The sequence below is a fragment of the Amblyraja radiata genome, chromosome 33, assembly GCF_010909765.2.
Source record: "Amblyraja radiata isolate CabotCenter1 chromosome 33, sAmbRad1.1.pri, whole genome shotgun sequence".
Taxonomy (NCBI): Eukaryota; Metazoa; Chordata; class Chondrichthyes; order Rajiformes; family Rajidae; genus Amblyraja; species Amblyraja radiata.
The window spans coordinates 2350034-2375592 of NC_045988.1; the positions used below are offsets into that span (position 1 = coordinate 2350034).

The 25559-nt window shown below is 43.3% G+C and overlaps 1 long non-coding RNA gene across 9 annotated transcripts in view; it reads right to left on the reverse strand.

The window, feature by feature from the left end:
- LOC116991328 overlaps window positions 1–25559 on the reverse strand; it is a 222036-nt gene that overhangs the window by 56427 nt on the left and 140050 nt on the right. For 6 of the 9 annotated variants that reach the window (XR_004416755.1, XR_004416761.1, XR_004416757.1 and 3 more), the window contains 3 exons: window positions 6951–7028; window positions 5134–5250; window positions 3735–3829 (listed from right to left, as the gene is read on the reverse strand). This is a non-coding gene — a long non-coding RNA (uncharacterized LOC116991328). Of the gene's footprint in view, window positions 1–3734; window positions 3830–5133; window positions 5254–6950; window positions 7029–25559 lie in introns of all 9 variants that reach the window. The other 3 variants (XR_004416759.1, XR_004416760.1, XR_004416754.1) reach the window with 3 other exon arrangements.

The window sequence follows — 25559 nt, forward strand, 5'->3', positions numbered from 1 at the left end:
GCACCATGAATGCCAAGGCATGAAATCCCTTCTAGTACAGCCAGTGTCAATAACAAATAAGATGATCCCATAATTGCAGAACATTGAAAGCACCATCGGCCGCCCGCCAAGAAGGAGCAGGATCTTCATGTTTTTATTCTCCAGGATGTGATGCCTGCCATCATCGTTAATTCTTAGTTGCCCTTAAGAAGGCGGTGGTGCTGTGCATTTTCGAACTCTTGCGGTCCATATGATGAATGTGCTCCCAAAACACAGAAAATAAATGAATGGGGAGTGCTAGGAAATTGAACCCGCGACAAGGGAAGGGGTGGCCGATTCACCACTGAGTGAGACTTATTTGGACGTGTTCTTGTGCAGTTGCTGCTCCTGTCCGCCTTGGTGATGAAGGTAATAGATTTAGAGGAGCACTCTGCACGTGGTTGTTGTGCATCCTGTAGACAGAATAAATTAGTGTGTGACAGTAACAATTCCATCGGGCCAGGGAGGGAATGGGATGCCACATTGATCCTGCCTTTTCCTTATATATAATGACTGGACAGGGGGGGGGTACCATCATATTCCAGCTGCAACATGAGAAAACCTCATCATTCACCCTCATTCCTTTACTGTTAGTTTGACCGCTGGTTACCACAAAGAAACAGTTCCATGCTCTGTAGTGTATCAAAACTCTCAATGATAGGCTCCTCTTCAATTCCATTTGATGGCCTAAAGTATTTGGCCCATGGGATCCTTCCACCCAACCTGCCCTCAGTATGCAGCAGGTTCCTCCAAACTCAATGCCCCGCACATCCACTTCACCAACCAACTTACTCGTATGTCATGTTATCCTTATGTCACCCTTCCAGCAACAGGGTAACATAAACTGAAGAACATACGAGAACCAACATGGGGATATAATATCATCTAAACTAACCTACAAGCAGAGGACCCTATGTGTGCATATTTGGAAATGACTAATAATGGTAGGGCATTCCTCGACCGCAGAACCATCCAATTTCCCTCTACTAACACTCGACTCTGCCTAGCGGAGCTGGTCCTCAACCCTCAACAACTTTTCCTTGTACTTCCTCCAAGTCCAAGGCATAGCTATGGGCATTTCTGGAGATCCAACTCCATGGATGCTGCCTGTCCCGCTGAGTTACTCCAGCATTTTGTGTTTATCTTCAGGGTATGGGATATTTCACTCTGCATAAAGAGCATTAAGTACTATATATCATTGTTTACAGTAATAACCATGGGGAGGTAGGCATGTTTGTAATAATTGACATTTTCAAATTAATTTAGTTAAATTCAATGTTTTTTACCAAATAATATATATATATTTTTTTTTTAAGTATTTAGATTTTTTTTCATGGATCTTTAATTTTTTAACAAGATGCTTAGCTTTTAATAGTCTTGGAATACGTTGGGGAAATTTGCAAATGTTAGAGATACAAACATTCTATCCCATATGGGTGTCAGGGATTGGGGTTGGGAGGGAGAGATAGATCAGCCATGATTGAATGGCGGAGTGGTTTTGATGGGCTGAATGGCCTAATTCTACTCCAATCATGATCCCTTTTTATGACCTAACTACCAGTCAAATGATTTCTGGAGGTGGGGGTTTGGATATCAGCCAGGTCACTTTGACAGACCTATGAGACTACCAATCCAAGCCAAAACGGAACTATTATGGTGGATAGACAACATCTGGCTTTGTTCCAATCTAATCATTGTCAGTAACCCTTCCATGGTACTACAAACTGATGCCAGTGCACTTGGGTGGGGAGCCACCAATACCATCACCAGCTGTGGAGGGAGATGGACAGCACAGGAGGCATCTTTCTTACTCACACTGGGCATAAACTACTTGGAAATGTTGGGTGCATTCCATAGCCTAAAGTCATATTGTACTGGGTCATATCACCAGCATGTTCGACTACAAATAGACAATACCACCGTGGTAGCATACATTAACCACATGGGTGGAAACAAATCGATATCATGTGACAATCTGGCTAATTCAATTTGGCAATGGTGCATCCAAAGAGATATTTGGATATCAGCCAGGGGGGGGTTCTACATTTTATGGATGAATCTACTGAATGGATGCCCACTTCAGTCATCTTGTTAGCTGCATGTGAGGGAATGGTGAGTGGGCTCTGTGAAGTGGAGGTGTGGGGATGTGCTGAGCACTGAGTTTGAAGGAACCTGTTGCATACTGAGGGCAGGTTGGATGGATTTGGCCCAATCCCATGGGCCAAATACTGCAATAGAAGAGGAGCCTATCACGGTGAGTTTTGATACAGTAAGGAGCCAGGAACTGTTTCTTTTGGCAAATATTTGGTAACCAGCGGTTACAAGTCAAACTAAACAGTAAAGGAATGAGGGGAATGAAGTGGTTTTCTCATGTTGCAGCTGGAACGCATCGTATCAAGGTGCTATTGAAACAAATTTAACAGGAGTTTAAACAAAACACATTGATTTCTTAGGTTTGGCAGATATGCGGAGTTCTCATAACCACTCAAAACACTTCAGGAGAGAATTTGTGTCACCTGCTTTCCCTCCATTAACGGAGGGCGGAATGCAAAGGCTTACGTCAGGGTCCACAGTTTGGGCTGCGTGGGCTACATTTGTACTGCGGTTTGACGATAATTTCCCATTGTTAGAGAACATTCGTGCTTTGACCTCTTGACATTTTGGTGCTGCCAATGGCACACCAATGTACTTGGGTTTGTGCATCTGTACAGGAATAATTTGTAAAGTTAGAGTGAACGGGAAATTGGAAAATTATCCTGCAGGAAAGTAGGACACGGGATTACGAACAGACTGTTTCAGCCTCAGTCTGTGACCACAAAGATGGATGGACTCAATGACATGGGAGCCCAATGGTAGAAGCATATGTTCTTGCAGAAACTAGTCATTCTTTGAGCTGCAATCAGTTTCACCTTATTTTTTAATTGAAGTTGCAAAGTTTAAGGTTGTCGGTGGATTTTCAAAAAGCCACTGCAATGGACAAGGAGTGGCCAATTTTGAATGATTTACTGGAGATGTTAACACATCATCTCTCACCTGCAAAATACTATATTATTATTGCACTATATTTGTTATTTGTTGAACTTTTTCTTTTTTTTTTTCTCTTCCCCCGTTATATACAATGTTTGCATATTCACATATTGTGTTGTGCTGCAGCAGGTAAGAATTTCATTGTCCCATCCGAGACATATGACAATAAAACACTCTTGACTCCATCCACCCTATCCTATTAAACCATTTATTTGACCTCCAATATTTTCATACTTTCATTTAAAAATGTTTAAGGAAAGTAGCAAAACATGTAATTATGCCAGGACACTGAGTGGCAAAGCTGGAGTGTTGACAGCGAGAGTGATCACTATGTTCAGGCATGGAATCTGAATACGGTCCAAGGAGTAAGAATAAGGAGTAAGCCATTTAGAACGGAGACGAGGAAACACTTTTTCTCACAGGGAGTGGTGAGTCTGTGGAATTCTCTGCCTCAGACGGCGGTGGAGGCAGGTTCTCTGGATGCTTTCAAAAGAGAGCTAGATAGGGCTCTTAAAGATAGCGGAGTCAGGGGATATGGGGAGAAGGCAGGAACGGGGCACTGATTGGGAATGATCAGCCATGATCACATTGAATGGCGGTGCTGGCTCGAAGGGCCGAATGGCCTACTCCTGCACCTATTGTCTATTGAAAATACCTGTTGTTTTCTTGCAAAATAAAATAAGACTCACCATCGCTACCACTCAGCACATTTCCATATTTTTGTAGATGGTTTGACTTATTCCTTGACATTCTGAGAAGAAAGCAACACCACAAGTTTGAGTGTCTAAAGAAATAGATAGGAAAATCAGAACCACAAAATAGGAAGAGTTGTTTAATTTATTTTCTAATGAAATTCTTCCTCTTTCAGGTAGATGTTTATCCCTGAGGGGTTATGTTGACTGTTGACATTCCTTTGGTTAGCTGCGCAGGTCACCTGTCTTCATGTAACGACATCGAACTTTCAGTCCAGAAATGGGTCACAATTTTATTCCACAAAAGCTCTTTATCAAACCTATTCAGCAATCTCCCGTTCTGTCTATTTATCTTGGATCCAATTGCAAGTGATGCATTGGGCAGTGAGTTTGTATCTGGGGAGATATATGAAACCAGCGCAGAAATTGAGGCCTGGGGCCGATCAGCCATGATGGCATTGAACACGACATGACAGGTTTGAAAAGCCAGGTCTGCTCCTGTTCCTATTTCCTTGTGACCGTGAGAACGTATCTTCAAATTCTTAGGCCCCGCATGACCTCTAAGCCTAGGTGACCAGGATAGTGTGGAAGACAGAGTCCCTATGAGTCTGGAGCAATGCAGGAGGCCCCGGCAGTTTAGAATCTTTGCATATGCCGAGCGATGGGAGTGACTGAGCGAGTGGCTTCCAATCATTCAGATTTAATCTGTCTCCATTGTCTAGGAAACCATACACCAAACCCCACCAGCCTGCCCACACCCCACGGGGAGACTGCGAGCTGTCAATGCCAAGAAACACCAGGCTGGTGGTGGAAGATTCTCTCAACGTTTTCTGGGAGAGGTCCAGGGGATCTAACGTAGGGAACCAGCTTTGGGCAGCCCTGCTCCCTGGGACCAAGGTGGGGGATCGGATGGTGAGGGAAGGACAGTCCACAACTATTACTATTCCGAAGAGGGTAAGCCCTGGCAATGATGGAAGCTGACCTTATTCTGGGAGAGGCAGCAAGCAGGTCGCAGCTGGAGATTAGGGGGAGAGAGCAAGAGAATTGAAAGGGAAAGGGAAGGGGAAAAAACTAAGAGGAGATAGGGTGAGTGAAGTTGAAGAGAGTGAAGAGAGTAGGAAACCAAGGGAGGGTGTAGACTGTGGGGAACAGTTAGGAAGTGGACATGGTTAAGAGACTGTGAGAGAAGTTACTGATGCATGGAGAGAAAAAGAGGGAAAGAAAAAGAGAGGAGAGAGAGAGAGGGCGAGAGAGAGAGAGAGAGAGAGGGAGAGAGAGAGAGAGAGAGAGAGAGAGAGAGAGAGAGAGAGAGAGAGAGATAGAGATAGAGATAGAGAGATACATTCGATCTGAATCCATGCAGCAGATATTTTCCAGTCATTTTGGATCTTCTTACCAATGGCCCAGGTCTTTGGTCTGTCAATGCTGTGTACACCAATCTCCCATGTTGCAAGATAGCATCTTCCGATCCTCAAGGCCAGAGTGGAAGCAAGTCATCTTTGATCCCGAGGGACTGCTTAAGCAAAAGAGAGGAAATGCTTCTGTGATAACCATTTCCTTCTTCTAACCATCCTCTGAGTAGTAGACTTCCCCTTCAATTTGTTAAAAGCTTTATTCATGCAGATCGTGCATTCACGGACTTTGGCCCTGGATCCTCCCCACATGTTATAGCTGTGTGAATGCAATGCTGCTGGATTATTGAATACGTGCGTATTCACACGCAAATAGCTCAAAACATGGAATTTTCCAACATGTGGTAGAGAGGAGGAATGGTTTCCCCACCCAATCCCAATGGTGCTGAGGCCCGAGCTGGTAGCAAAACTGAGAACGCACCAGAGTTTCTTAAAACTATAATGTCAGCCCACAGATGTCCCCCTAGTGTAAACAAACGACACCGACCCATCGTGTATTGCCTCGTGTTTAGGGAAATCGATCGACTGAGAATTCTGGAAAAACGAGATTTGGTAAAAGTGGGTCAAACATGCGCCAATGAGAGAAAAGTGATCTTTTATAAATGTGAGTAAGGAGGCATTCACTGACGGGATGGATCAGTGAGGAAAGCGAGGTTTGCGTTTCTGTAGCACATTTCATGACCTCAGCCAAGGAAATAGTTTGGAAATGTGGCCGCTGTTGTAATGTTGGAAACGCGGCTGCCAATTTGCATGCACCAGAAACTCATAAACAGCATCGTGAAACTGATCGATGTTTATGGCGGTGGAACAGGAGATGTTCTGCTGGAGAGATCAGTATTGGCCAAGATACCACACTGAATTCCCCCTCCCCCCCCTCCACCCCCCTTGCTCAAAATTGTGCCATGGAATCTTTTACCACCATATAGACATAGACATAGAAAATAGGTGCAGGAGGAGGCCATTCGGCCCTTCGAGCCAGCACCGCCATTCATTGTGATCATAGCTGATCGTCCCCAATCAATAACCCGTGCCTGCCTTCCCCCCATATCCCTTGATTCCACTGGCCCCTAGAGCTCTATCTAACTTTCATATGAATGAAAAGAGAGGGTGGGCACGACAAGACATCGAGAGGACTGTACCTCTGACAGTGTGTGGTTTTCTCAGCACCGCACCAAGACAGTAGCCTGGATTATGCACTCAAGTTTCTGGAGAGATGAGGATGCAGAATAATACGTATTACCCAATGATCAATCAGGTAACATAGAAAATAGGTGCAGGAGGAGGCCATTCGGCCCTTCGAGCCAGCACCGCTAGGTAGGAAGGTAACTATCCAATAGCCCATTTTAACAGAGAGTTATATTATGCTTCACTTTAATGATAGCTCTCTCTGTCTCTTCTATTTAACTGTTATATCAGATAAAGCTCCTAATCATGTTCCAATTAACCTACGTAATAGTTAAAGACTTAAAGTAGTGGCATATCGGGGGGCCACCACTAGTCACAAGCTTCCAGATTCTTCATCACCCATTGCTCATTCCCACCCGCAGACACAGAGATCTCCACTCCTTCTGTCTTTTCATCCCTGGCCTTTGTCCAAGTGGATGATTGACATTATCAGCTCATCCTTCCGAAAATTGCTCCAAATATTTCTCTCCTACCATTTTATATAATATAATAATGCTTCAAATATCATCCCTCTATATGTCATAGCCTAGAGACTTTGTCCTTGTTTCTCACGTTGTCCTGTCCAATTTGACAACGTAGAATTAATTGACCTCCTGTGGAACATTAATAATCTTACCTGCATCGTGATGGAATCCTCTCTTCATCTTTGCCATCTCTCCTCAAACCCCTCTTCTCCTCTGGTCTTCCTCCTAAGCTGGCAACAACATCACACATTAATGACAACATTGATGAGTGCCTCGTGTTCAGAGCCTGATCTTGCATCACAGAAATGGACACCATTCAGCCCCTCACATCTCTTCCACCAATGATTGCATGGACTTGCCAAGCAGAAGGCCAAGTCAATGGATATTTTTAAGGAAGAGATTGATAGGTTCTTGATTGGTAAGGGTGTCGGGGGTTATGGGGAATGGGGGTTGAGAGGAAAAGATAGATGTCATAATTGAATGGCAGAGAAATCGTGATGGGCCGATTGGCCTAATTCTACTCCTAGAACCTATGAACCTACGAATTGATTCCAATTCCATCTGATTCCTTTGAATCATATTGCTACAACACAAAATGGTATTTTAACCCAAGATAATGCATACTACGCATTTTTATACAGTAACATATCGTATTATTCCATTGCGTACAGTAGGATTAAAATATAATATGCAAGGTTCACTAATATTATACAATATATTGGGTATCAATGTACATAGCTTCTTATCTTATGTATAAAATAAAGTCTCAGACATAAGCAGAGCTACCTGACATTACTGTGTGAGTGATTTCATGATGTAGAAAGGGTCAGTATTAATCTGGCCATTTTCTTGACGTTTGACCAATTTGGTACAGTAGAGAATGAGCAGCACGACACATTGGACAATGGATTCCATCGTTCCAAGATTGCATTCCGTGTCGTTAGTTCAGATAGGGGTTGCTTACAAGAACGTCACTGCACACAACAAACCTTGCCCTTTCCCAGCTGTTTCAGCTAGATTCAAATGTATAAGCAGTCAATCAGCACAAAATAAATTCTATTGTAGATTACAGTGGATTAGCTCAAAATAGAGCTGGAACGATTTTATCATCTGGCTGCAACCTGAAGGGACAAGATGGATGCCAGTTTACCCACTTTCCTTTCTCTCTATGTTTAACTGTGAGGCTGATCCACGTGATCTACACAGATGAACACAAAATGCTGGAGTAATTCAGTGGGACAGGCGGCATCTCTGGAGAGAAGGAATGGGTGACGTTTCGGGCCGAGATCCTTCGAGGAAGAAGTCTGAAGAAGGGTCTCAACTCGAAACGTCACCCATTCCTTCACTGCAGCATTTTGTGTCCATCTTTGGTGTAAACCAGCATCTGCAGTTCCTTCCCACCCATTATCTGCACTGATGGTAGCAGTGTTTGTTGGCTGTGAAGGCTGGCGAAAGCTAACTGATCCATGGACATGCATGGGACTTGTAGATGTTGGTTAGTCATCTATCAGTTTGTAACCCAGTGGTGCTTTTGCAGAGGGCAATTTTGGGGCAACAGCAATGTGGGACCTCATGTAGAGATACATACCTGTATAGATCCACACGTCCTTCCAAATAGGACACTAGGGTGGATGAGCCGAGTCTTACATGGAAATTGCATAGCACTATGGATAACCATTACTGATATCAGATTTGAATTAAATCTCAAGTTACTTTTATTTAAAAGTGAATTAAAATGCACAAATGTCAGGGTGGGTGGGGGTTTAACTCCTGGTCTTTCTGACTTGCATTATCCTGTAATCAACATACTCCTCTAAATGAGGCAATTACAAATTTAAAAGGCAATCAACATCCATTTCAGTCTTGTAGCATTTTAAAGTTGTATTATATCCTTTTGCCTCTGAAATAAACACCAGTTCTACAAATAGGTTTTCAGCTTTATGAAACCTTGTTGCAAATCCTCTCCAAAAAGCCCTCTCCTTCTGGATGAAAAAAAACTCTTTCCTCATGACCTCTCTAATCCAACTAATTATCTTAAATTCATGTTCCTTGGTTTTGACCCATTTGTAGGGGACTCAAGTCCTTCCGATTCACTCATAGGTTGCTCAGAATTTCATACAAAGATATATTAATCATAATTGCATGTCAGAATGTGGACTACTTGCATGTTATAAGTTAAACTATAGCCGATTCAAAAATGGAGAACCTCAGGTAGGTTGATATCTGAGTCCCTTTAAGACTATTTATGTACGGGTGAGGAGTTAATATGGAGTTTTAGGTTGATCAAAGGGGGCCTTTGTTACGTACGTGTCTGGGAGAACTGTGTCTTGCTACAGAATTAAAATTGAATGGGTAGGAAGGATCTGCAATTGCTGGTTTACACCGAAGATAGATTCAAAAAGCTGCAATAACTCAGCGGGACAGGCAGCATCTCTGGAGAGAACGAATGGGTGACGTTTCAGGTCTGGACATTTTTTCAGACCAAACATTCCTAAAATGGTTCCTAAAATGGAATGGAGTTACATATTGGCCCAGAGTGGGTAAAAATGGCAGATTTTATCTTTAGAGACGGTGAAATGGGTCTTTGCAAACGTCTTTGTGGTCACTTTGACTGAGCCTTAATTTCTATTTTTAGATTTATTTAAAGCCCAAATTTAAATTCTCAAAGTGCCACAATGTGATCTGGACTCGCATTGTTACCGGATTATTACTGATGCCTCTGGATTACTAGTCCAGCCACATAACCAACAAACCACTGCGCCCTGAGCCAGCGAGTCTTTATGCGTGCCTCTGATTTGGGGAAATCAACTGGTTCATATCCATGTGGATTGTGGACGGTGTGGGGAAGGCATCTAGCGGGCAGGAAGGCTGGTAGAATGCAGCTTGTGTAGGACGCGCAGTACCCTTTCACTTGGGTATCATATTGTGGAGCGTGCGTATGAGCTTCCGATTGTGACTCGACACCCAAGGGGGAAGGCTGGCGATCGGCAAAAAAAGGAGATGGTCTTAATCTTCCTTCCTCACCCAACCCCCTTCCCAGCTCCAGGGACAAAAGGGGGGGGGGGGGCTCAGACTAGCCTCGTCTCTGACTCATTGTCCACCAGACGTTACACGGAGGACCTGGCTGGGACTGACTACCCGCCGCAGCGGAAGGCACCCAGACCCTGGCACCGAGTGGGCAGGAGGAAGAGGCGGAAAAAACACATCAAAAAATAAATCTGATAAAAGGCTTTCTCTGTTGTCCTCTCGTAAAGAGAATTCAACAGCAGCATGATAATCGGCACAGGATAGAACCTGCTCTCAGAAGCCAAAAAAAAAAGAAACCCATCGTAAGATTTATTCATGAATTAAGCATTTGACTAAGTATTCAATTATATTTTTAAAAACACATTTTTTTTTAGTGTGTCTCCCAGATTAACGGTGACACGACCTTCAACAGAAATCCTCTCGACAACAAACACAGAAACTACGTTTAAAAAAAAAAAAGGAACTCGGATCACAAACCTCCTCCTTTTTCTTTTCCCGGTTTCTGTATTCTCGGTCGGTGGTGGATTCAAGGCAAATGACTCCCAACAATAAGCGCTTGTTCAGCTGGATGGCAGCAGCTGGGAAATGACTGCATCTGACCTATGTGCCAACGCTCGTGGTGCCAACTGCATGACATCACCAGGCTTCCCTCCACCCCCCCCTCCTCACCCCACTCCCCCCCTCCCCCCCTCATCCAAGCAGACAGAGGCTTGTGCCCATCGATTATCACACCAAGGATGGCTGCTCCCTGGGCAACTATGTAGAGGGAGCCCAAGGGGATAAAAGAAACCTTTCTTTTGATTTTAAATGGCATTTCTTTTCTCTTTTTAGTCTTTAATCTACTGATGAAACCTCGGCTTAAATTGAAGACCTGGTGCTATTTCATTTCATTATGGCGCTGAATCAGGCCATTCGGCCCCATGGTTTCTGCTGTATTTGTGATTTTTTATTTCATTTTAATTCTGGAAAATACTTCGTCTTAAAGAGACACTTCCTTCTAGGGAAAAAAAATGTCCAGCGAAATAATGTTTTTTTAAGTATGTTACAAGTTAGTTTGGACAAACTATTGTGCAGTTAACATTTCACTCCAGCCCTCCCTCCACCAGTCACCACACATTAATTAAAAGCATGTCCTCAACTCAAATCTTTGACCTCGCTTCCCTGCCAGTTATTTTTTTCAATTAGTTCTTAGGATAAGAGTGTTGCTGGCAAAGCAGAATGTTTTTTCACCTGATAAGCTCACAGAGGCCCACCTTCTTATAGTGAAAGGAAAAGGCCATTCTGCCCATTGGTACAGGCTCCCTGAAAGTTAATTAACCTACTTCCCTGCTGCAGGAATTTTCTTTCCTGAACTGCTGCAGTCTAAGTTACCAGGAATCCAGAGAGAAGCTGGACAAGGTTCTTCAAGTAAACATTAGAGTATCCTTTAAACATACTCATGGTTTCTCTTCCCACCACTCTTTCAGCCATGAGTTCCAGATCATCTTAACCCTTTGGATGAAGATAACCTTTCCTCTTCTCTTCTCCTGCCCAATTAATACATTAAATCCATCTGCTTGGTTTATGACCCCTTGTTAAAGGGACACAGTCTATTTACACTTACGCTCTTCATAATTTCATACATCTCAAGTTAGTCTCCCCTCAGCTTCCTTTATAAATAACCCTAGTTTATCCAATCTTGAGCCAAAGCTAAGATCAAAGCTAAAATATTCCAGTCCTGGCAACGTTCAAAAGTCCTCTCAATACGTCTCCAATGCATTTATATCTTTCCTGTAATGTGGTGTCCAGAACAGCACGGAATACAGGAGCTATGATTCGACTGGTGTTCGGTACATTCCCAGCAAAATCTTCTTGCTTTTATACTCTATCCCTCGGCTAATAAAGGAGACATCTCAGCAAACTGAACGAGAAATATAGTCCCAATTCTGTCACTGTAAGATACATTTCTCCCACCACGCGTGCAGCATAGCTACAGTGCATATCACTGCAAGATGCAATGCAAGAACACGCCAAAGCTCTTTCAACAGCATCTCCCAGTAAGAGACAAGGAGAGCAGGTGCACGGGAACACCATCATCTCCAAAGCTGCCTCCATGCCATATTCCATTCTGATATGGGCAACGTCTCACCATACCTGGGCCAAAACTCGAGATCCGTTTCTGAAACTGAGCTGTAGGGGCATTTACACTGCATGGACTCCAGCAGTTTAAGAAGATGGTTCATCACCATCTTTATGTCTGCCTTGCCAATGATGCCTACAATCTGACTATGGGATAATAATCAACTTAAAAATCCAATTAGATCTTTATGGACATCAGACAGTGGACATCTGCTGGAGAAATGTTCATAATATCAACCAGCCCATTACAGAAGGCAGGAAGATATTTTGGCTCCGATTAGTTCTGAGAGGGAGAACTGGAGGATCACGAGAAACAGACTTGTTGGATTGGCTTTCTCTCATGAAGTCACAGTCATTCGATGAATTAACAGTCAAAATTTGCAAGGCTATGCAATGTTAATGAGAGTCTGATTGGACTCTGGACTTTTAGGCTGGGGATCTTTAGCAGGAAACTCCAGCTTGGTGGCAGGTAAAACAATGAAGAAGCTCTCCCAAATTTAGAAATGAGCAACTTGGATCAAATCTGAGAAATAATTATGCATTTAGATATTTGACATTTAGTGGAAGTGGGTATGTTTATTTGTACTGAGATGAGAGAACGTGGGATTATTTGAGAAGGAAAATTTAATGAGGAATTGTGTCAAGTTTCAAAATTGGTGCACGGATAGGACAGGTTTGGAGGTACACAAAAAAGCTGGAGAAACTCAGCGGGTGCAGCAGCATCTATGGAGCGAAGGAAATAGGCAACGTTTCGGGCTGAAACCCGTTGGGTTTCGGCCCGAAACGTTGCCTATTTCCTTCGCTCCATAGATGCTGCTGCACCCGCTGAGTTTCTCCAGCTTCTTTGTGTACCTTCGATTTTCCAGCATTTGCAGTTCCTTCTTAAACGATATACTTTAGGATATGCAGTAACTGTTACAATGCAGAATCAAATGGTGGGGGGCTTCGCAATCTCAGGGGGGCAGCTTCAAGGAAAATGACAAAAGAACCAGAGGAGAGAAAAAGTACACTATTTACAGAGTGAGACATTCTGATCTGGAATGCATTTCTGGCAAAAGCGGTGGAAGCATATCCGAAAATTGGATGAAAACCTGCAGGGGAAAAGCTGGCACTGGAGAAAGAGCCTGGAAGTGGGTTTAATGGGTTGGCCTTTCAAAGGCACGGCATGGTTTCCTTCTTCTGCACTTTTGTGGAAGTGCAAATGCAAATGTCCTTCCTGATACCTAAATTATACGAGAAAGTGGGAGGAAAGTGTCGTCTCTCTCACAAACTTGACCAATCATCAGAAAGGCAGTTCACCCTGCATCATTCTCACAATCCCACCCATTATACTCTTCTCCAATTAGCAGCAAGAACTAATCAAGGTACATTGGCAGGAGGCTCCTAAATTAATGGAGGAAATGTGTAGGAAGGAACTGCAGGTGCTCGTTATACTAAAGTTAGACACAAAATGCTAAAGTAAGACAATAGACAATAGGTGCAGGAGTAGGCCATTCGGCCCTTCGAGCCAGCACCGCCATTCAATGTAATCATGGCTGATCATCCCCAATCAGTACCCCGTTCCTGCCTTCTCCCCATATCCCCTGACTCCGCTATCTTTAAGAGCCCTATCTAGCTCTCTCTTGAAAGTATCCAGAGAACCGGCCTCCACAGCCCTCTGAGGCAGAGAATTCCACAGACTCACAACTCTCTGTGAAAAAAAGTGTTTCCTCGTCTGCGGGTCAGGCAGCATCTCTGGAGAGAAGGAATAGGTGACGTTTTGGGTGGAGACCATTCTTCAGACTGAGAATCAGGGGAGAGGGAATCTAGAGATATGGAAGGGTAAGGTGTGAAAACAACAGATCAACGTAGATAATGGTAATGAAATGTAGAATGGTTCATTACTGAGGAAGTGATGTGTAAAGTGGAGAAACCAAAGGGTGAGGGATGGCAGGGTAAAGGGGAGCAGAAAGGGAAGATTAAACAAGGATCAAAGATAAATCTTGTGACTCGATGTTCCCAATTTTCCCCCCAGTAAAGGACAGCTTCTGCATTGGTTATAAAAGTGGAATAGAAATGTGCGCTCCCCCTGCTCTCCACGGTGGGATGGAGCTGACCATGTCTCAAGTCATTGAATCATTTCATTCTGTCTGAATCAAAAGCCTGCACAGGAAAAACCGCCATCAGACACAAAATCACTTCAACGTATTTGCAAAATGGAGGCAATGCCAGCGTAACAGACTGTGTAAAGAAGGTATGGTAATTCGTTGGCTGACATATTGGCCACACAAGAACAAAATAATTCCCAGCAGACCAGTGCCATCGACAAAACAAAACAGTTGTGTCTGTTGAACAAGCAACTGTTTGGCAAGGGGTCTTGGGGAGAGGCAAGTAAGTGCAAAGTATACACCAAGCCTCAGGACAAACAGTCCCTCAGCGTGCCTGGGCAACGCTCATTATCTAACACATGTTCTCCAACCAGGAGTGCGTTGACTTGGAGAACCAACTCTATATTCCTGCTGAAAGGAGTATTCAACCATACAACCATCAAAATTGATGTCCTGCCTGAGTTGCCTCAAGAACGTTTAAAACTAGGTAGCAGGAGCAATGAAGATAGTCAGATCATCGGAGATACTGGCATCTTCTCCAATATGTGACGAGGATCAGCTCAATCTGATATTGAAGCAATACCCAGAAACTATGTCGAGTGTGGTATCCACACTTTGGAACCATCAGAACAATCACCAAAGAAATACCCATTCCTTCACTCCATAGATGCTGCCTCACCCGCTGAGTTTCTCCAGCATTTTTGTCTACCTTCAATTTTTCCAGCATCTGCAGTTCCTTCTTAAAGAAATACAGAATTTGTCATCGGCTCTATTGCTCTGAATGTTTAATCAGATATTTTCTTTTCTTTTAATTGATGAATCAAAAATACAATCACAGCCTACACATCAAACTTCACATTCGTAAACTCAACAGGAAAGACTAAAGGATTCTGCGAGACATAATTTAAAAAAATGTATTCTACTTACGTTGCATCTAAAGAAATTATTTCAGTTTTTTGAAACAATAAATAAATAAAAAGTCACTAATAGGTTGAATGGAGCAATCATCAGCAGAGTCTCCAGCATTGCTCTGACCTCCTGCTATGTACCTGGTCATCTGGGGTCAGGCACAGCATCAAACATGATTGCGAGCTGCCAATTTCTGACACACAATTGAGATTATTTAGAAAACTGGGTCACGCTAAAGGGCTTGTCCCATTAGGCGATTTTTTTAGGCGACTGTCATAGCAGGTCGTCGAAAAAACGGCGACTGGACTAATGGGCTTGACCCACGAAGGCGTTTTTTAGGCGACTGCCGGTGACTACGACAATGGAATTCACCAAAGTCAGCACCGGCAACAACCTACGCCACCTGGCGACACCTGGTGACAACCTACGACAGCACCTACGTCAGGAGAAGACAAGCTACGACAAGCCTACGGTCACCGACTGTCGCCGAAACGTTTTGAACATTTCAACATCCAGCGGCGACCAGAAAAACGTTACGACTCTTTGGGCAACAGAGGAGACGACTCACGACCGTACAGGCGAAACCCTGACGACAACCCAGTCGCCGGCCATTGGCTCAAGAATCGCCTAGGTGGGACAGGCCCTTTTTAACAGTGAGATGATGGGAATGTGTAGGTCTCTCTGCCTTCCTCTGTCCTCAAAATGCTGGAGTAACAGTGGGACAGGCAGCATCTCTGGAGAGAAGGAAGGGGTGACGTTTCGGGTGGAGATCCTTCTTCAGACTGAGAATCAGGAGAGAGGGAGACTAGAGACATGGAAGGGTAAGGTGTGAAAACAACAGATCAAAGCAGATAATGGTAAGGAATTTTAGGATTAGTCTGAAGAAGGGTCTCAACCCGAAACGTCACCCATTTCTTGTTACTCCAGCATTTTGTGTCTACCTTCGACTTAAACCAGCATCTGCAGTTCTTTCCTACAAATTCTTTTCTCCTCTCCTCTCTCATTGCTTTGACTCAAAAGACAAGAGATGTTGTTCTTTTTTTACATGTTATAATATTTTCAATAATCCATCTATCTGAAATGATATGCTAAGATGTCAGCCTAGTTGTGGAATATGGCTCCAATCCACAAACAAGTGCCCCTTCTTCAGATATAATGCAGTTCCACTACATGAGATATCACTGCCACAACCTGCCTCATCTTTGCTTGTCATCTAGCTCGATACATCTCAAAACATTAAACAAATCAACATAAAGTAACTCCAAAGACAGACACAAAATACCGGAGTAACTCAACGGGACAGGCAGCATCTCCAGAGAGAAGGAATGGGTGACGTTTATGGTCGAGACCCTTCTTCAGACTCCAAACCTGTCAGCACCATACTGATAAATAATAACTCCTATCTTCTTTAACTTGTCCCTTTCAGTGCCTCTAACTCCTTTACCAAATCTATAGTAACTGTTTAGGAAGGAACTTCAGATGCTTGCTTAAACTGAAGATAGACACAAAAAGCTGGAGTAACTCAGCGGGACAGGCAGCATCTCTGGAGAGAAGGAATGGGTGACGTTTTGGGTCGAGACCATTCTGTTTCCCATTCCTTCCTTTTATTTGCCCTCGGCTACTTAACTCTAGGTTTCAGACCACCACCCTTCTCCCTGGCCAGCAGATTGACCTCAACACCGACATCAACCAATGAGACCACTCAGGGTTGAACTTCATATTGCCCATGCTTTGTATCTCATGGGTTCCTCTGTGTTGTGTGATCAGTTCCTCTCCAAGCCATCCAATGAGCTTGCTTTAAAGGCATCTTGACATCCGACTGTACTGAGATCTCACATGTAGGTGCTCACTGGTCCCATTACGCGGTTCCAATGTGGCATGCATTTAAGAAATCTGTTTTTTTTTAAGCTCTCAATGTGGAGGGAATATCAGGAAAAGACCACAAAAGTCTGGAACAGATAAAGGCCTTTCACCGTTTCAGACTTGCCCTTTGACAGGTCATCCAGCTGCCATTGAGGCTTGTTCATCTCCTACCCTTCTGCTCACTGACCTACACTCTATCCCACCTGACAATGCTGCAATTTAACAGTGCAAATTAAAATTAAAAACTTCACATTCCTCCTTCTCTCAATCCTCTTTACCTCTCTAATCTTCATCCTAAGAACCCTTGGAGATCAATGTTCCACTCCAATTCTACAGTCTTGTATATTTCCCCACCATCGATGCTGTGTCTTAGGCTCACTGAACTCTCAGCTCTGGCTTTCATTCCTTCAACCTCTCCCTCCCTTAACATTAGCTGGTTTAAAACCACCTCCCCAAGCCAAACCTTTGATCACCTGAGTTAAAATATCCTCCTTGGCTTTGAGCCAATGAGGTTTCTGTGAAGTACTTTGGGAAGTTCACCAAAGGCGCAACACAAATGGTTCTTATGTCTAATTGACGCCCCCACCATGTATTTAAGTTCCTTTCGGAATTTTCTAGCGAATGTTCCCCTGAGGTTAAATTCCCCAGGAGAAGGTGCAAATTATAGTCTCAAGCAAGACAGCTTCTAATAACATTAAGTTCACTCAGTAAAACATTAGATTACTTACCCAAACACCATATTTGCAAATGCAAAAGGGAGCACCAAATATCCCTGGACTTAAATATATTTCCACATATGAAAACTTCTGGTGGTCAATGAACATTTAATCGCATGGTGCTAAAGCTGAGACAGAATAGTGAGTGGGGAAGGTAAAATAAGGGGGGGAGAGAGAGAAAGACAGGATAGAGAAAGAGGAGAGGGAAAGAGAGAGAAAAAGAAAGAGAGAGAGAGAGAGAGGGAGAGAAGGGGAGAAAAGAGAGAGTGATAGAGATTTTTTTTAAAGAATCGAAGCAGGGCAGGTTAAAAGGCCAGGAACAGAGAGAGGTGCAGGGGCAGAGAGAGAGAGTGAGTGAGACCGAACAGGGAAATCCTCAGCTGGCATTTATGGTCAGCTTCCCCCCCTCCGTACTGCAAGAACCTGAGTCATGTCCGACCACAATATGCGTCAACGAAAACAAATTCAAGTCACTTCTCCTTCCATACCTTAAAACCTTAAATCTGAGGTCATCAACAATGAAGACTGGAGTCCAAAGTTACACCACAGTTGATCAGCAGGTGGGAAGGAGCAGGAACACATTCAATAGCAGGAGCTACTCATGAATTGAGAGTATTTCCCTTTAAACTGGAGGAGCATGGGACACGCATTTGAATCATGGCATTGTATGCAGTTCACACTGTATGCAAATAAATGGACTGCATACAATGCCATAATTCAAATGCGTGGGTCACGTTCACCTTTGAAACAATAGGATCAGTGGTGGAGGTTTATACTTATTTTTAAATGAAAGATTAAAAATGAGGAAACAGACTGATGTTATTTAATTTTCAAAAGTAAAAATATATGGCATTTTCCTCGACATTAGATGTGGTAACATCCTGCCCAACGCCTTGTGTGACATTGCAAATTACATTTTCTGGGTTATGAAACATTAGCTAAATTAAAAATTCACCTTTTCTAACATGGATCCAGGCCTTTTGGACTGTGATTATATTCCTCATCCAGTCTTTCATCAATAATTAGAACTTCATCTTCATTGACATCCAGTGAATCTCCAATTTCATATTTCCATTCCCCTGGCTTGTCCAACATTGGGAAAGGAAAGCAACTCGCAATATTCCAAAAGCAACCTAGCAAAAGTCTTCTCGTATTTCCGTATGATGTAGAAACAGGCCATTCAGCCCATCAACTCTAAGCTAGCTAAGAGAGCATTTCTTTCAAACCTCATTTCTCACTGTAATCTATTCTCTCCAATACCCATCAACACCCACTTATTCCACTGCCACCCACCATCACTTGGAGTGATATAGTAACATGTGGGCGGAACTGTGAGTACAAGGGGAGACACATGCCATTGCAAACGAACATATAGATAGAACCAAAATTCAGGATCAAGCCAGGGTCACTGGATGAAAGGTCTCGACACGAAACGTCACCTATTTCTTCTCTCCAGAGATGCTGCCTCTCCCACTGAGCTGTCCCACTCAGCTTTTTGTGCCTATCACTGGATCTGTGCAGCAGTAGCAATATTTGATCTGCATCTGTGTCACCTTGTATTCATTCCAACTTATCTTTTGTGCTTTTGGTCTTTTATCCAACTAGATTCAGATCCCAGGAGTCGGTTTGCCCTTGCTATGGCCAGAATACTCTAAAATGTCTGCATCTCCTCGAAGATTGCTCATCTTGATTGAATGATGTTTTAATATCACATATGACATACCCCAGTGAAATTCTTTGCTTTGACAATTGACAATATGTGCAGGAGTAGGCCATTCGGCCCTTCGAGCCAGCACTGCCATTCAATGTGATCATGGCTGACCTACCTTACACAAAGTATGCAAAGAGTCGCCACATATACGGTGCCGACAGAGTTACAAGTCCTAAACTTCTGGGCCGGGGAATCTTATTTTGTAAAACAAATGTAATGGGGTGACATAGCATCGACAAAGGTTGGATGTTTGAAAGAACTGAAAAAAAAAAGTAGCTCCCACTTTCTCTTCTTTTAGCATAAACCCAGCAATTCTTTCCCTTCTCAGTTGTACATTGCAATTCCTCTTTGAACGCTGTTGTTAAATCTACTTCAATTGGCGTGTGAGTTGATCAATAAAAATAAAATCCACCAAATATTTCAGCAACTGAATGAGGCTGAACCAAACCAACCTCTCATGGAAGCCCATGCCAAGACACCTAAAGATCCTTGACCAAGGTTCTCAGATGCATGACATGGGGTGAGTGCCTCTTGATGACCCTGTTATCCTTAATCTAAGTGTCATTCCTCTCTCTATATATATATTTATAGGCCCACACTAATTTGACCTAGGAGTTCACAGGGTTCTGGTTTAGAGGTACATTAGCAACACACTCCTATTTTTAAGTGATGACAGATCGCTGAATTCCCTGACTCTGCATCCAGTTGATCTGACTGAGATGCACTTGGACACACTGCTGCTGCCAGCATTCGATCCATGTAGTGCTTCTATTCTTAAACACTGTCTCGCCAACCTCAGCAACAGAATACAGCCTATTATTAGAATGCAGATTAACAGATAACATGAAAGAAGATGCCTGTACTTCTTTAAACCGGGTAAAAGACCTTTAATAAAAGGGTGACGCTGCTTTCCCAATTTAACATTTTTGTTGTGAAGTTTAACCAAGATTATTTCAGAAAGGCTAAATGATTACTATTGATATAATTAAAGATGGATTAACAGATACCTGGGAAAGAATCACCGGCTGGAATGCAATTGAAGATTTAAGGGGTTTATATGTAGAAAAACAGATAAAGTAATGGAGTAATAGAGACATACAGGCCCTTCAGTCCAACTCAACCATACTGACCAAGATACTCCATCTGAGCTAGTCCCATCTGCCTGTGTTTGGACAATATCCCTCTAAACCTGTCCAAGAGTCTTTTAAATCTCGTTATTGTATCAGCCTCAACCACCTCCTCTGGCAACACGTTCCATATATTCACCGCCCTCTGTTTGAAAAAGTTGTCCCTCGGGTTACTATTATATCCTTCCCCCTCACTTTAAGTCAAGCCATGTCTGAAGAAGGGTTTCGGCCCGAAACGTTGCCTATTTCCTTCGCTCCATAGATGCTACTGCACCCGCTGAGTTTCTCCAGCACTTTTGTCTACCAAGTCAAGTCACTTTTATTTCTATAGCACATTTAAAAACAACTCTCGTTGACCAAAGTGCTTTACATTGGTGGAGGTACTAACGTTATACAACATTGGTTCATAGATTAAGTACATACATAAATACATACATATAGCCCTCCCTCAGAGGACGTCAAGAAAGGCTTTAGAGTAAAGATGAGTTTTAAGTCTCGACTTAAAAGAGTCGATGGAGTCTTGACTCCCCTACCCTGGGAAAAAAAGACTGTGTTTTGGAAAAGATTCTGCATTCAGGAAAAATACTCAAAACCCATAACATTCAGAAATTATAAATCAGAATTTAATTAAAGGGGTTTCATTAATTTTGTACAGAAAACAGACATTCAGGAGTGAGTTCCAGGTTAGAATCCACTGCAGGGGACTAGGTGATTTAGAGTATATATGTTGAATAAGAGATATCTGGTGTAGTGTTAAAAGTGTGAAATCTATTCGAGGTGTTTGGATGTTTCATCATCAAACAGATACCTAGGAGTGAGTTACAGGCTGGGAACCAAATGACGGATTCTGGTAGTTTAGGTATAATGACAGACGTGGAGCGTACATTTTCACATACAGGTATATCAAAGAAATTGATGCCAGTGCTAGCAGGTTATGTGCATTCCATTACATCAATCTAGTGTCTCGTTCAAGCACTTGCTCTTCGATGCAGAGTAAAGAATGTTCCTCTCAAACTCAATGTCTCCTTTGTCAACCTCACGAGAGCTCCCTCTGCTGTACCACTCGGATATTTCTCCACTCCTGTCACCACGTACTTCAGACCATTTTGAGAGGTGACTGACAGCCAGTTACTGGTATTTGTAGGAGAGAACCGCAGATGCTGGTTTACACCAAAGATAGACACACAAAAAAGCTGGAGTAACTCAGCAGGTCAGGCAGCATTTCTGGAGAAAAAGGAATAGGTGACGTTTCGGGCCTTCCCTCTCCGTCCCTCCCCCACCCTAGTCATCGTGCTAGTTTCACTGTCGTCCCGTTGAGTTTCACTGTCTGTATAACTCGCAGTCACCTACCCCACAGCCAACAATGGACCATTGTGGGCTCCACCTTTTATTGATCATCATTGATTTTTACACATCTTTTATTCATTTATTTTATTTACCTTCTATTTCTCTCGTTTCTCTTTCTCCTGACTCTCAGTCTGAAGAAGGATCACGTCCCGAATCGTCACCTATTCATTTTCTCCAGAGACGCTGCCTGACCCGCTGAGTTACTCCAGCTTTTTGTGTCTATCGAGTATCGGTTTAATTAGGTCCAGTGTCAAAGAGGAAATGGCCCGTTCATTCCAGCAGTTTATTTATTCAGAGTTTGGGGTGTTGTCATCACTGTCCAGGTTCATATTTAAACCCATCCCTGATTGCCCTTGAGACGGTGGTGGTGAGCTCCTTTTTTGAACTGCTGTAGTCCTCTGCTGCAGCCAGCCCACAATGATGAATGGTGGGGAGGCCCAGGATTCAGACACAGTAATAACCATATATAACCATATAACAATTACAGCATGGAAACAGGCCATCTCGGCCCTACAAGTCCGTGCCGAACAACTTTTTTCCCTTAGTCCCACCTGCCTGCACTCATACCATAACCCTCCATTCCCTTCTCATCCATATAACTATCCAATTTATTTTTAAATGATACCAACGAACCTGCCTCCACCACTTCCACTGGAAGCTCATTCCACACCGCTACCACTCTCTGAGTAAAGAAGTTCCCCCTCATTTTACCCCTAAACTTCTGTCCCTTAATTCTGAAGTCATGTCCTCTTGTTTGAATCTTCCCTTTTCTCAAAGGGAAAAGCTGATCCACATCAACTCTGTCTATCCCTCTCATCATTTTAAAGACCTCTATCATGTCCCCCCTTAACCTTCTGCGCTCCAGAGAATAAAGACCTAACTTATTCAACCTTTCTCTGTAATGATGAAGGACTGCTAATATATTAATTACCAAGTCAGGTTGGTGTGCAGCTTGAAAGGAAAATGCAAGAGTCCCATTGCTCCCCAAATCCTTGTCTTTGGTCAGAGAGTCATAGAATGAATGAATGAGTTTATTGGCCAAGTATTCACATACAAGGAATTTGCCTTGGTGCTCCGCCCGCAAGTGACAACATGACATACAGTGGCAGTTAGGAATGACACAAAAAACATTAAACATTAATAATAAAACATTATTGATTAAACATGTGAATTAAATAAAATACCAGAGCAAAAGGCGGCTACAGATTTTTGGTTATTGAGTAGAGCTACGACTTGTCATATAGTACAGAAACAGGCTCTTCAGCCCAACTCGTCCATGCTTGCCAAGATGCCCCTATCTAAGCTAATCCCATTTGCCCACGTTTAGCCCATATCCCTCTGAATCTTTCCTACCCATGCACCTGTCCAAGTGTATTTTAAATGCTGTTATAGTACCTGCCTCAACTACCTCATTGGCAGCTCCTTCCATAAGCCCACCACACTCGGTGATAAAGTTGCCCCTCGGGTTCCTATTAAATCTTGCCCCTCTCATCTTAAAATTATGTCCTCTTGTTTTGATTCCCCGACCCTGGGTAAATGTCAATGGGCATTCACCCTCATGATTTTATCTACCTCGATAAGATCACCCTTCAGCCTCCTGAGCTCTATGGAATATAGTCCTGTCCTGCCCAACCTCTCCCTGCAGCTCAGGCCCTGTCGAGCATGTGGAGGTTGCAGGTTTAGCAGATGCTGTCAGATTAGACAAATGAGCAGCAGCAGTGCATTTTGCAGATAGTCTGCACTGCAGCAATAGTGAACAGATGATGGAGAGAATGTAAATTTAGCGTGGTGGATGGGATCAAGCAGACTACTCAGTCCTGAAGACATTAAGCCTCTTCAGTGTTGCTGGAGCCAGGCTCGTGGTCAATTGGGGGCGATTCATCATACTCCGACCATGTGCCTTGTGGATAATGGAAGGGCCAGGCATGTCAGAAGGCGAGTCACTCACTACAGGATACCCAGACTCTGAATTGTTCTTGTATTCACGGTATTTACTTGGTTAGTTCATTCGAGTTTCTAGTCAACCCTGACTCCCAGGATGTTAACAGTGCAATCAGCAATGAACACCTCCACATCTGATCTGACAATGGGAGGAAGGTCATTGATGAAACTGCTGCAGGTAGTTGGGCCGATAGTGCCTGAGGAACTCCTACAGTGATGTACTGGGGCAGCACTGATTCATCCCCAACAGTCACAACTAACTTCCTTCGTGCAGGGAATGATTCCAACTATTGGAGCTTTTTCTCTTGGATGTAATTTACCTCAATTTACCAGCGCGCTGTGATACCACTGGTGGTCACGTGCCACCTCGATGTCAAGGACGATTACTCTCACCTCTCACACTCTTACGGTCCATATTTGGTGCAGGAAGTAGTTTGGAGAGGAGTGAACCTGGTAAAATACCATTTGGGATTTGATGAGCAGGTTATTGGTGATTATGTGCGGCTTAGAGTCATAGAGTGATACAGTGTGGAAACAGGCCCTTCGGCCCAACTTGCCCACACCGCCACTTACAGAGAATTGACAACACTGACACAGGTCATTCCCATTTGTACCACAGTTTATCCACGATATGAGTATCTTCCTAGCCACCCACCAATCCTACTTTAGATCACCTTCTCAATGTGTCATTCAGTTCCATAGCGTTTATTCAACTTTTCCTTAAATAGTGTAAGAAAGAACTGCAGATGCTGGTTTAAATCGAAGGTAGACACAAAATGCTGGAGTAACTCAGCAGGTGAGGTGGCATCTCTGGAGAGAAGGAATGGGCGACGTTTCGGGTCGAGACCCTTTAGTTTTAGTTTATGTTTAGAGATACACAGCAGAAACAGGCCCTTCGGCCCACTGAGTCCGCGCTGACCAGCGATCCTCACACATTAACGCTATCCTATACACACTAGGGACAATTTACAATTATACCAAGCCAGGAGTGTGGGAGGAAACCGGAGATCCTGGAGAAAACCCACGCAGGTCACGGTGAGAACGTACAAACTGCGGACAGACAGCGCCCGTAGTCAGGATCAAACCTGGTTCTCTAGCGCTGTGAGGCAACAACTCCACCGCTGCGCCACCGTGCCGCCTCAGACCCCCTCCTTCAGACTGACTGAAGAAATATGCCTCCATAGAAATAAATCATTTAGCACTTTTTCTTGGCTTCACAACAACACGTTGCATTTTACGGCCACATACCAAAAATATTGGGAACAAAGCCTGTTCCTATCTAACATCTGCTAACATCCGCATGGGCCTGAAGATCATGGTAAACAGAAAACAAAAATCAACAGTCAAAAAACAAACAGCTACAGATGCTCGAAATATGATGTACAAATAAAAAATGCTGAAAATTCGCAGCATGTTCTGGTGAAGGTTCATCAACCTACAATGTTAACTGTTTCTCTCTTCATTGATGCAGGTTAACTGACTATTTCATAACTTCATAAGTTATAGGAGCAGAATTGGGCCATTCAGCCCATCAAATCTACACCACCATTCAACCTTGGCTGATCTATCTTTCCCTCTCAACCCCATTCTCTGCCTTCTCCTCATAACCCTTGACACCTGTACTAATCAAGAATCTATCTATCTCTGGCTTAAAAAAACATCCATTGACTTGGCCTCCACAGCCTTCTGTGGCAATTTCTGGTATTCCTGGTGTTTTCCGTTTTAATTACAAAAAAACAGCAGACTTGCTTTTACCTGAATGGGCCTTTATCAAAATTACACGAGATAAAATTCCAAATAATATTATCAGGAGTGTTATCCAATATTATATTTCACAATGTGAAAGAAAGCAAAGTTTCTATCTGGAATCGAAATATGCAATCAGCAATAACCAACTTGCTCTTTAAATGAATTA